Consider the following 12313-nt stretch of genomic DNA (forward strand, 5'->3'; position numbering starts at 1 on the left):
CAGAGAAATGGGTCTGTGTTAGATGCCTAGAATGGAAGAGCAGAAGTATTTCTTGAAGCTCTCTTAAAGACAAACCCTCTAAATGTACTCTTAGTGCCAGAACTGCTTGTTCCGAAGTGCCAACTGAGTTCATGGGGTCTGAAGTAGCTGGGTAACTTCTAGTTCATAGCTAGGATTCTCTGCTACATAATGAGTTCCTGGAAAGCATGCTTTACAAATTCAAACTTTGCCCTCCTTTTATGAAATCTTTTCTCCATGATAAAAGTCATTGTAAAAGTTTTCAACGTATTATTTTTATTGATTATGTGGTAATTTCATATATTATACATCAAACTCCTTTTTCATTGTTCCCAGTTTCATACTAATTTTTTTTGTTAAAACACCTCAATTCAAGTGTGTGTTGTTCATCTACTCATTGAAACATGATCAGAATCTCAGTGCCAATTTCCTTAAAGAAAACTGAGTTCATCCCGGAGAAGTCTACCAGTGACCTGATTCTAGATGAACTCAGTTCATGCTTCGTCTCTTTCTTTCTCAAAGTTCAGATAACTCTGTTCTGGGTTGATCAGTCCCTTCTCTCACCAATTTCAACTTTGCAGGTCCTTTGTTCCTCAGCTAAGGTGCACACTAGCTGCAGCCATCTTCATTCCTATTGTGTTCACTTATTTACTCACAGATTAAATGCAATTCCCATCAAAATACCAACACAATTCTTCATAGATATTGAGAGAAAAATTATCAACTTCATATGGAGAAACAAAAAAACCCAGAATTTCCAAAATGATAATATACAACAACAGATCGCCTGGAGCCATCTCCAACCCTGATCTCAAGCTGTACTACAGTGAAATAATTTTTAAAAATTGGCATGGTATTGGCATAGAAATAGAATAGGGATCAATGGAACCTAATAGAAGACCCAAAAATAAACCCACATACCTATGGATATTTGATTTTTGACAAAGAATTGAAAACCACTCAATGGAAATAAAAGACCTTCTTCAACAAATGGTGCTCATCCAACTGGATGGCTATATGTAGAAAAATGAAAGTAGATCCATACTTAACACCATGCACAAAACTAAAGTCCAAGTGGATCAAAGATTTCAACATAAAACTTGATACACTAAATTGGTTAGAAAAAAAGTGGGTAAGACATTGGAACGCTTTGGCACAGGAGACAACTTCCGAACAGAACATCAACAGCACAGGATCTAAGAGCAACAATCAATAAATGGGACCTTATGAAACTGAAAAGCTTCTGTAAAACAAAGTACATAGTCATCAAAACTAAACAACAGCCTGCAGACTTTTAAAAGATCTTCACCAACCCAGTATATGAAAGAGGGCTGATATTCAGAATATATAAAGAGCTAAAGAATTTAAAAAGCAGCAAATTAAGCAACCGATTAAAAATTGGGGTACAGAGTTAAACAGAGAATTTTCCATAGAGAAATACAGAATGACAGAGAAACAAAGAAATACTCAATGTACTTAGCCATCAGGGAGATGCAAATCAAAATGAAACTGAGATTTCAACTAATACCCACCAAAATGGCTAAGATAAAAAACTCAAGTGGCAACGCATGCTGGAGAGGTTGTGGAGAAAAGGGAACCCTCCTCTATTGCTGGTGGGAATGCAAACGTGTACAACCACTTTGGAAATCAATCTGGCATATTCTCAGGCAATTAGCAATAATGCTTCCTCAAGATCCAGCTATACCACTCCTAGGCATATATCCAAAAGATGCTCAAGTACACAACAAGGACATTTGCTCAACCATGTTTGTAGCAGCTTTATTCATAATAGCCAGAAGTTGGAAACAACCCAGATGTCCCTCAAGGAAGGAGTGGATACAGAAATTGTGGTACTTTATTTTAAATTATACTTTACTTTGTATCCCCCCTTCTAGTTGTTCATATTTTGGAACACAACCTGCTCCTGTGATGTCATCATGTGTTTCCAGCCAGACAGCCACACCTAGAAGGTGTGTTTACCTTCCCTCTTAAAGGACCTACGCCCAAAAGTGGTCATTCTCTTATACTTTTACACTCTTACTCTCTCTTACATTCTGTTTTCCTCTCTCTTACACTCTCTCTTTCTCTCTCTCTCTGGGGTACCCCCTTCTTCTTCTCTTTTTTTCTCTCTCTCCACAATGTCCTGCTTCCCACTTTCTCTTTGCCCTCCTATAAACTTCCTGCAGAGAATATCAGTTAACCAGCCTCATATTTATTTAAATAATAACACTAGTTCCCTCTCTCCTCCCCTCACAATCCTTCCCTTCCTCCCCCTTCTCCACCCATTCCCTTTCCCAAGTTCACTGGTGAGGGGGGTCTTTTTCTTCTTTCTTATCCTAGTATGTTAGGTCTCATCAGGAGTGGCTGCTTTGTCTTCTTCTGTGGCTTGGTAAGGCTGCTCCCTCCTCAGGGGGAGGTGATAAAAGAACAGAGAAATTAGTTGATGTCAGAAGCAGTTCCTGTTCTCATTATTATGGAAGCCACTTGGACACTGAACTGCCATGTGCTACATCTGTGCAGGGGTTCTAGGTTATCTCCATGCATGGTACTTGGTTGGAGTATGAGTCTCATGAAAGACCCCTGTGCTGAAATTTTTTGGTTCTGTTGCTCTGCTTGTTTACCTCCTGTCCTCTCCAGATCTTACTATTATTTCCCACTTCTTTCATAAGATTCCCTGCATTCTGCCCAAAGATGGGCCATAAGTCTCAACATCTGCTTTTATAGTCTGCAGGACAGAGCCTTTCAGAAGCCCTCAGTGGGAGGCTCCTAACTTGTTTCCTGTTTATCCTTTTTCTGGTGTCCATCCTCTTTACCTTTCAGAGTGGGGATTGAGCATTTTAGGCAGAATCCTCTCTCTTGATTAGTTTCTTTAGGTGTACAGATTTTTGTAGGTTTATCCTACAACATATGTCTATATGAGTGAGTATAGACCATGAGTCTTTCTCCATCTCAGACAGCTCAGTCAGAATGATCCTTTTCACCTTCTTTAGTTCTTTATATTGAAAGGGTTAGACTAACTTTGTAACCTATATGTCTTCTAAAGCCTATAGTTTTGAGTTTTAGGTCCAGGTTAAGCTAAAGCCTCTTAGTACCTTTCCAGAGAGTGAAGGAATGTGACCCTATCTGTGAGGAGAGATACAAAAAAAAGGGGCAAGCAAGCAATGACCTTCACTCAACAAAAGAAGGACCAGACCCTTGTCCTTGAGATAGCGTTTCTTAGCAACGAACCTAGACTTCTTCTGATTAGCTTTTGACTTCCAGCCAAAAGTCTGTAGCCCCTAATCTTCAAGGATGAGCTAACCAACCCATCTTCAATTGCAGCTGCATCCACACTTGGCAGGACTGGCCAAGCTTGAGCACCTAAGACTAACCAATTATCTTACTTTATAACTTCCTCATCCAATCCTAAATTGCCAAAACTGCAACTTCAAATTTCTTGCAATTTTTCTATTAAAAACCTAAAGGCCTTTGTCTCCCAGTGCCACTCTTTGCTGACCGGCAGGGGTGACCCCGTTGTACAATGGTTAATAAACCTCTTGCTTTTGCAACGAGTCTTGGTCTGGGGGAGTTTCTGGGAAGGGCACGATTGAACTCCTGAGCTGTGAGACCCCAGGTCTTACAATATATACTGGATATTAGCACTCTGTCAGATAGAGTGTTAGTGAAGATTCTTTCCCAATCTGTAGGCAGTCATTTTGTTTTGAGGACTTCTTCAGGAAAAATTATCTTTCTGCTAAGGGGATTCTCCCTCCCTTTTGCTTTACAGAAGCTTTTCATTTTCATGAGGTCACATTTATTGATGGTTGATCTTAGAACCTATGCTGTTGGTATTCTGTTCAGGAAGTTGTCTCCTGTACCAGTGAGTTCTAGGGTCTTCCCCACTTTTTATTCTAACCAATTTAATGTGTCTGGTTTTATGTTGAGGTCTTTGATCAACTTGGACTTTAGTTTTGCACAAGGTGATAAGTATGGATTTATTTTCATTTTTCTACATATAGACATCCAGTTAGACCAGCACCATTTGTTGAAGATGCTATCTTTTTTCCATTGTATGGTTTTGGCATCTTTGTCAAAGATCAGGTGTCCATAAGTGTGTGGATTTATTTCTTGGTCTTCTATTCATTCGGTTCCATTGATCCACCAGTTTGTTTCTATGCCAGTAACATGCAATTTTTATTACTCTTGCTCTATAGTACATCTTCTAGATGGAGATACCTCCAGAAAATCTCTTATTGTAGAGGATTGTTTTAGCAATTCTAGGTTTCTTGTTATTCCATGTGAAGTTGAGAATTTTTCTTTCCAGGTCTGTGAAGAATTGTGTTGGTAATTTGATGGGAATTGCATTGAATCTGTAGATTGCTTTTGGTAAGATGGCCATTTTTACTATGTTAATCCTGCCAGCCATGAGAGTGGTAGATCTTTCCATCTTCTGATATCTTCTAATTCTTTCTTCAAAGACTTGAATTTTTTTTTTCATATAAGTCTTTGACTTCCTTAGTTAGGGTTACACCAAGGTACTTTATGGTTTTGAGGCTATTGTGAAGGGTGTTGTTTCCTCAATTTCTTCCTCAGCCATTTTGTCTTTTGTATACAGGAGGGTCATTGATTTTTTTGAGTTAATTTTGTAACCTGCCACTTTGGTGAAGGTGTTCATCAGCTGTAGGAGTTCTGTGGTAGTACTATCTATCATATCATCTGCAAATAGTGATACTTTGACTTCTTCCTTTCCACTTTGTATCCCCTTGATCTCCTTCAATTGTCTTATTGCTCTAGCAAGGACTTCCAGAACTGTGTTGAAGAGATATGGAGAGAGTGGGTAGCCTGGCCTTGTCCCTGACTTCAGTGGGATTGCTTTTACTTTCTCTCCTTATAGTTAGATATTGGCTATAGGCTTGCTGTATATTGCCTTTACTATGTTTAGATATATGCCTTGTATCCATGATCTCCCACGACTTTAAACATGAATTGATCTTGGATTTTGTCAAATTCTTTTCAGCATCTAAGAAAATTATCATGTGTGTTGTTTTTTTTTTTTCCTTTCAGTTTGTTAATATGGTGAATCACATTGATGGATATTGAACCACCCCTGCATACATGGGATAAAGACTTCTTGGTCTAAATGGATGATATCTTTGATGTGTTTTGTATTCGGTTTGCAAGTATTTTGTGGAGTAGTTTTACATAATTGTTCATAGTGAGATTGACATGAAATTCTCTTTGTTGGGTCTTTGTGAGGTTTAGGTACCAAGGTGACTGTGGCTTTATAGAATGAGTTTGGTAGTATTCCTTCCATTTATATTTTGGGGAATAATTTGAAGAGACTTGGAGTTAGCTGTTCTTTGAATGCCTGGTAGAATTCTGCACTGAAAGAAACCATCTCATCCTGGGCTTTTTTGTATGGGAGATTTTGATGACCATTTCTATTTCTTCAGGTGATATAGTACTATTTAATTGATTTACCTGGTCTTGATTCAGCTTTGGTAACTCGAATCAATTAAAAAAATGTCCATTTCATTTAGATTTTCAAATGTTGTGGCCTATAGACTTTCAAAGTTAGTCCTAATGATTGCTTGGATTTCCTCTGTGCCTGTTGTTATGTCTCCCTTTTCATTTCTGATTTTGTTGATATGGATGGTGTCTCTTTGCCTTTTAGTTAGCTTGGCTAAGGGTTTGTCTATCTTGTTGATTTTCTCAAAGAACCAACTCTTTGATTCTTTGAATTCTTTTATTTGTTTCTACTTTATTTATTTCATCCCTGGGTTTGATTATTTCTAGCTGTCTATTCCTCTTTGGTGTGTCTGCTTCCCTTTTTTTCTATGGCTTTTAGGTGAGCCATGAAGACACTGGAATGAGAGGTTTCAAATTTCTTCTTGAAGGCACTTAGTAGTAAGAACTTTCCACTTAGCACTGCTTTCATTTTGTCCCATAAGTTTGGGTATGTTGTGCCTTAATTTTCATTGAATTCAAAGAATACTTTGATTTCTCCCTTTATTTCTTCCATAACCCAACTGTCATTGAGTAGCAAGTTGTTTAATTTCCATGTGTGTGTGGGCTTTTTGTTATTTCTGTTGTTGTTGAGATTGTTTTAGTCCATAGTGGTCAGATAGGATACATGGGATTATTTCAATCTTTGTATCTGTTGATACTTTTTTGTGTACAATTGTATGGTCTATTTTGTAGAAGGTTCCATGAAGTTCTGAGAAGAAGGTAAATTCTTTTGTATATTGGTGAAAGGTTCTGTACACCTAGATTAGGTCCATTTGATTCATGACCTCTGTTACAGTCATTGTTTTTTTTTTGTTTGTTTGTTTTTGTTTAACTTCTGCTTTGTTGACCTGTCCTTTGTTGAGAGTTGGGTGTTGAGGTCTTCCACTCTTAATGTGTGAGAATCTGTGTGTGGTTTCAGCTTTATTAATGTTTCTTTTACAAATGTGGGTGCTCTTGTGTTTGGGGCATATATGTTCAGAATTGGTGGTGTCTTCTTGGTGGAGTTTTCCTTTGATGAGTATGAAATGACTTTCCCCATTTCTTTTGATTAATTTTGGTTGAAAGTCTATATTATTATTATTAGATATTAGAATGTCTACTCCTGCTTGTTCCTTGGGTCCATTTGCTTGGAAAACCGTCTTACCGTCTTCCAGACGTTTACTCTCAGGTAATGTCTATCTTTGTGACTTAGGTGTGTTTTCTGTATACACCAGATTGTTGGGTCTTGTTTGTGTATCCATTCTGTTAGTCTGTGTTTTTTGTTTTGTTTTTTTTTTTTTTTAGTTCATTGTTGTTAAGATCAGTGGCCCTTAGATTCTTTGATTTTGCTTTTGGCTATGGTAGTGTGTTTGTGTGCTTGGCTACTTTTGTTTTTGGTGTAGTGAGGTTATTTGTTTCCTGTGTTTTCCTGAATGTAATTTATTTTCCTGGGTTCTATTTTTCCTTCTAGTATCTTCTGTAATGCTGGATTTGTGAGTAGGTAGCATTTGAATTTGTTTTTGTCTTTGAATATCTTGTTTTTTCCATCTATGATCACTGAGAGTTTTGCTGGATATAATAGCCTGGGCTGACATCTGTGTTCTTTTAGGGTCTGCATGATATCCATCCAGGACCTTCTGGCTTTCATAATTTCTGTTGGAAAGTCAGGTGTGATTCTGATGGGTTTGCCATTATATGTTACTTGGCCTTTTTCCCTAATAGCTTTCAGTATTTTGTTGTTGTTGTTGTTGTTGTTCTGTATACTTACTGTTTTGATTATTATGTGATGGTAGTATTTTCTTTTCTGGTCTAATTCATTAGTTGTTCTGTAGGCCTCTTTTAATCTTATAGGCCTCTCCTTTAAGTTGGGGAAACTTTCTTCTAGGATTTTGTTGAAGATATTTTCTGGGCCATGGAGTAGGGAATCTTCTTTTTTTTCTATTCCTATTATTTTTAGGTTTTGTCTTTTTATATTGTCTGGGATTTCTTGGATGCTCTGTGTCAGGAATTTTTTGGATTTAATATTTTCTGCGATGGAGACATCAATTTCTTCCACTGTATCTTCTTCTCCAAGATTTCCTCCATTTGTGTTTTCTTGAATTTTTCCATTTCAATCTTCAGATCTTGAGTTTTTTTTTTTTATTTCCTTCACCTGTCTGATTGTATTTTCCTGTTTTTCTCTTAGTTCCTTCAACTCTTTTTCTTTTACTTCTTTCAGTGTTTTAATTATTTCTTCTCTGAAGGCCACGAACTGTTTGGCTGCATCTTCCCATATTTCATCACTGATGGCCATAATCTGCTTGTCTTTAACTTCCTCCATTTCCTTATGGATAGCCATGATCCCATGATCTGTTTGGTTTTATCTTCCTCTAATTCTTTACTTATTTTATTTGTTTCCTCTATTATCCTCCTCCTCAGCATAGATGTAAGGTCATCTTCTTGAATTTCAATTATGCTGGTGTGTCCAGGGCTACTCGCCCCTGTGTGGCTGGGTTCTGGAGATGCCATATTTCTCTGTCTTTTGTTGGTTGATCTTTTATGCTGACCTCTACCCATTGGGCTGTTTTAGGTATTGGCTGTTAGTTTCTGGTGTTTCCTCGAATCCTGAGGTAGGGAGAATCCCCTTGGCAGGAAGATGATTTTTCCTGAAGGAGGCCTCCTCTATTTTTTGGGAATGGTCACTGTATGGCCAGTGTTTCTCAGGAATTGCCACTGCTCACCTCAGGTGTATAGACCTGAGTAGTAGCTGTGGTCTTTGTTAGACTTAATAAAATGAATACCAAGGTTTTTTACTTCACCCAAAATGGTTGCGAAAGTGTTTTAAGTTCTTTGTTAGATTGCCCAAGCATTATTATTTTAAAATACCTGATATATTTTAAAATGTTTTATAGAATTTAACTATGATGCTCCATGACCAAACTCAGAGGTGTTTATTCAAATTGTCTTATGTCTAAAAATATCCAAGTATACAGATGAACATACAGAGAGAGAGAGAGAGACACATAAGGAACATAGAAATGCAACTTTGTTGCATTGGAGTGAACCAGAATACCCAAATACCAAGACTTGACCATCCCCTACTTAACACAAGTCCCACAGATTCCAGAAAAAGTAGACACCCTCATGGGTCTCCTCCACACACTTAGATTCAGGAGCAGAGTCCCCATGGCCCTTTCCTCAGCTTCCAGATGGAGAGGGGGAACCATCAGTCCTCCTAGCACACAGAATAGGGTCCCAGCAACTATTCTCTCTTGGTCCCAAAATGAGTAGAACTTTTATGGGTCTCTTCCCCAGGAATTTAAGCATCCTCCATATTCCCTGGACCAGATTGGAAACTCTCTAGGTTTCTCAGACATCTTGAGCAAAACAAAATCAGAAAACAAACAGAAGCCAGCAGACCAAACAAAGTCAAAGACAAAAAACAACCATGGTACCTGCTTTTTTTTACATATCAATATTTTTTAAAACCTGTTTTTTGTAATATTAAAACAAAGCATCCTCTTTAATACCTGAACTTGTTCCCTTTCTAATTGAACTTTCTCTCAGAGAACAGTAATATCCTCCTGCAGTGGTCCTGTATCTCCTGCACATGCTGCAGGGAAAGCCAGGGCGGCAAAGGGGCAGGAGGTCACTTTGAATTATGAGACTTCGCAGTTCCTTCCTCTGACTCTGTTTCATCCTTTCTATCTAGCTCCTAAATTATTTTCTACTCTCAAATTACACAAATCTGTTTGAGTCCTTTATGAGTATTTTAAATAACTTTAGAAATACTCTTTTTTCCTACCTGTTTGGCTGCTTTAATTTCCGAAAGTAACTCTTAAGCTTGTGAGATTCCTTTTCCCAAGTTTCCAGATTGATGGTACCTTCAACTAGGAACCAGCTACAAACTTTATTCACAAGCTAAAGGGGATAATGGCATTTCTAACAACTACTCCCTTTTATTAGGATTCACATTAAAGTCCTCTTTACATCTCCCTGCTATTTATCTGCCCCATGATTTCACTGCCTGCCTACCTTCTCTTCCTTTCTGTAACAGGGGGTCATCAGGAAACACTTTTTTCCCCTTAGGAATCCAAAGCTCCAAAATCTAGCCTTTCTCATGTTGCCATTCACCTTCAAGGTCCCTTGTTCGGGTGCCAATTGACCCATCTTTTGGGCTCATCAAAAAGTGTTGTATGTGAGATTAATTTACTAATATTTATCTTAAGTAAAGCTTGCTGTTAATTCTAAACAGCTGTATAACCTAATCACCACACAGAGACTGTGTTTATTTAGTTAACCTAGAACACAATGCTGGACAATAGTTACTCCCTCCTAAATTTCCAAGCCCTCCTAGTTTCCTAACATTTAGATTTTATCATTATACTTATTTTTCTGAAATATTATATCCAGTCCATCTCCACATAGTTCTAAGATCTATCTTCCAGCTCTCTCACTCTTTTCTCTCATTCATTTTCTGCCCATGACTCTTCCCCTCTTTCCTGTCCTCTGGCTCCTTCCTTTGCACAACATTGTGGCTAGTCGTTTTATTTTGCCTGTTTATCACAATGCAATATCCAATTGAAACAAGAGACTAGGAGGGGGAGAGAAATCAGCATTACAATGTTGTATACGTTTCAGTAGTACATTATACCACCACTTACCACTTTATGTCCAATAAAAGGCTCCTTTTCTTTCAATACAACAATAATTATGAAATTATGAAAATGGTTAGATAAAACCTACATGTGCAAAGTCCACTCCATGCGTATTTGCAACTTAGGAGAAAGTTATCTGATTATCCTATCTATCTTGACAAGTTAAAAGTTCTATACCTAAATTAACTTTCATCCTTATTATTATTACCTATATGAAAGTATTTCTTAACTTCTAAGCAACTCAAGCTTATTTGTGGGACTATAACTATTTGGTCTTCAACCCCATCAGAGACTTGAGAAGGTAATAAAAATAGCTATTAGAGAAAATAGGAAGTGCATTTTAGCAGCTTCCAAAAAATAAAAATTGACAGAGACAGTTTGCTGTCTGAACAGTTACCCATAACTCTTTATAATGTTGGAGCATCATCTTCAATCTGCAGGCTGAGAATAATTGACAGACATATATGTGAAGCTAGAACTATTTAGGACTTGCCTACCCTGTCTTGGCAGAGTTCAGTAGTAGACGTGTCCTGCATTTAAGCTTGCCCATTTTTAGCAGAATTTGTCTGTTGTGAAGCCAGGTGGCTTGTTTAGCACATCTGTAGCCATCTCCATATGGATGTTCTTCATTACTCATTAGCTTCTTTCAGGTAGGTGGGGTGCTGTCAGGAAATTACTTGTTTCATTGTCAAAGGATCTTTAAAATAATAAAGACACTTTTAAATGCCATATTATGTATGTCTCTAAAGTTTTTGAAGACTACCTATCTGATCTGTCTACAAAATCATATCTGTCTGTTAATCCTAGGATATATACTCCTGTCAGACTAGTGTCTGACATGACTATGAGTTGAATAATGAGCAATTAACTTCCATTACCTAATGAACTAACCAGTTTTAATAGCAGTTTAAAAGTATTGGAAGTAGGGCAGAGCCAAGATGGCAAGAAACACACACAGTTCCTGAGCTGTAGAAGAGCCAAAACATTGCAGTCGGTGAGTGAAAGGTCCCCTGAACCCAGGAAAACAATGATGAGGCTTTCTAAATGACAGGGAACATTGCAGGAGGTGAGGAATTTGATCTCGGGTCACCCGGGGACTTGTTCGGGAAAAGAGAAAAATGATCCTCTGATAGTTGGTGATTCTCTGATCACCAACACTCCCCTCTCACAGACCTTTCCCCTCCTCCACACAGGGGACTTTCAGCACAGAACTAACTGCCTGGGTTCTGCAGCAGCTGAGGCAGAGCTTCTGCCCTTTAGCTGCAACTGCCAGCTATAAGGGTCTCGGAGTACCAGAGACCCAAGGCAGCAGACCCATGAGGCACCATCCTCCCAGGATCCTGGGCTGCTAGCTTCCATACTGGCTCCATACGATCACCCAGTGACTGACTGTACTCCCCGCCCAATCCCACAGTTTCAGTGATGCTATATACACACCAATACCAGGCAGAAATGCCATACAAGCTAGGCACACCGGGCACTGGGCCTCCCAAGCTCAGAGAGCACAGTGGGGAGCCTTCAGGAATTCAAAGAAAGCATCTAGACTGGCAAGCCAGACCCCAGCTACAGAGGGATTTCCTAACCTGGCAGCTAAGCAGCATTGAGCTGGTGGGGCACATCAGGCCTCCAGCTTAAGACCAACCAGTTCTAAACCAAAGAGGAAAGGTCCCAGCTACCTCAATCCCTGCCAACCTCCTAAAGATATCCAGCTACAGTAGGACTTCCTAACCTGGCAGTGGCAGCAGCACTGAGCTGATGGAGCACATCAAAGAAACAGGACCAAACCAGAGAGCAGAGAGCCCAGATATCCTGATCCCTGCCAAGTGACCTGCCTGAGAGACAGTGCACCCCTGAGAACCTGCAGAGATCCAGACCCACCGTCCTTATAAAACAAAGCCAGGCATCGAACCCCCTTCCACCCATATACCCACTTTGGGAAACAGAGGGGCACTTAGGACATTGAAGTAGATCCTGCTCTGTGGGTCTAATTGGGGAGTTAAGGTAGTTAATGCCAGAAATTGTGCTGTGATCATCACTAGCACCTGGGGCATATACACTTCAGAGCCCCTACCACACACTCAAGGTTTCCACATTATCCATCACTCTGTCCCTGGAGACACACGTCCATGCACACTTCCACGCAAACACACACACACAAACACACACACACACACACACACACACACATAAAC

This window comes from Meriones unguiculatus, assembly GCF_030254825.1.
Source record: "Meriones unguiculatus strain TT.TT164.6M chromosome Y unlocalized genomic scaffold, Bangor_MerUng_6.1 ChrY_unordered_Scaffold_25, whole genome shotgun sequence".
Classification (NCBI taxonomy): Eukaryota; Metazoa; Chordata; class Mammalia; order Rodentia; family Muridae; genus Meriones; species Meriones unguiculatus.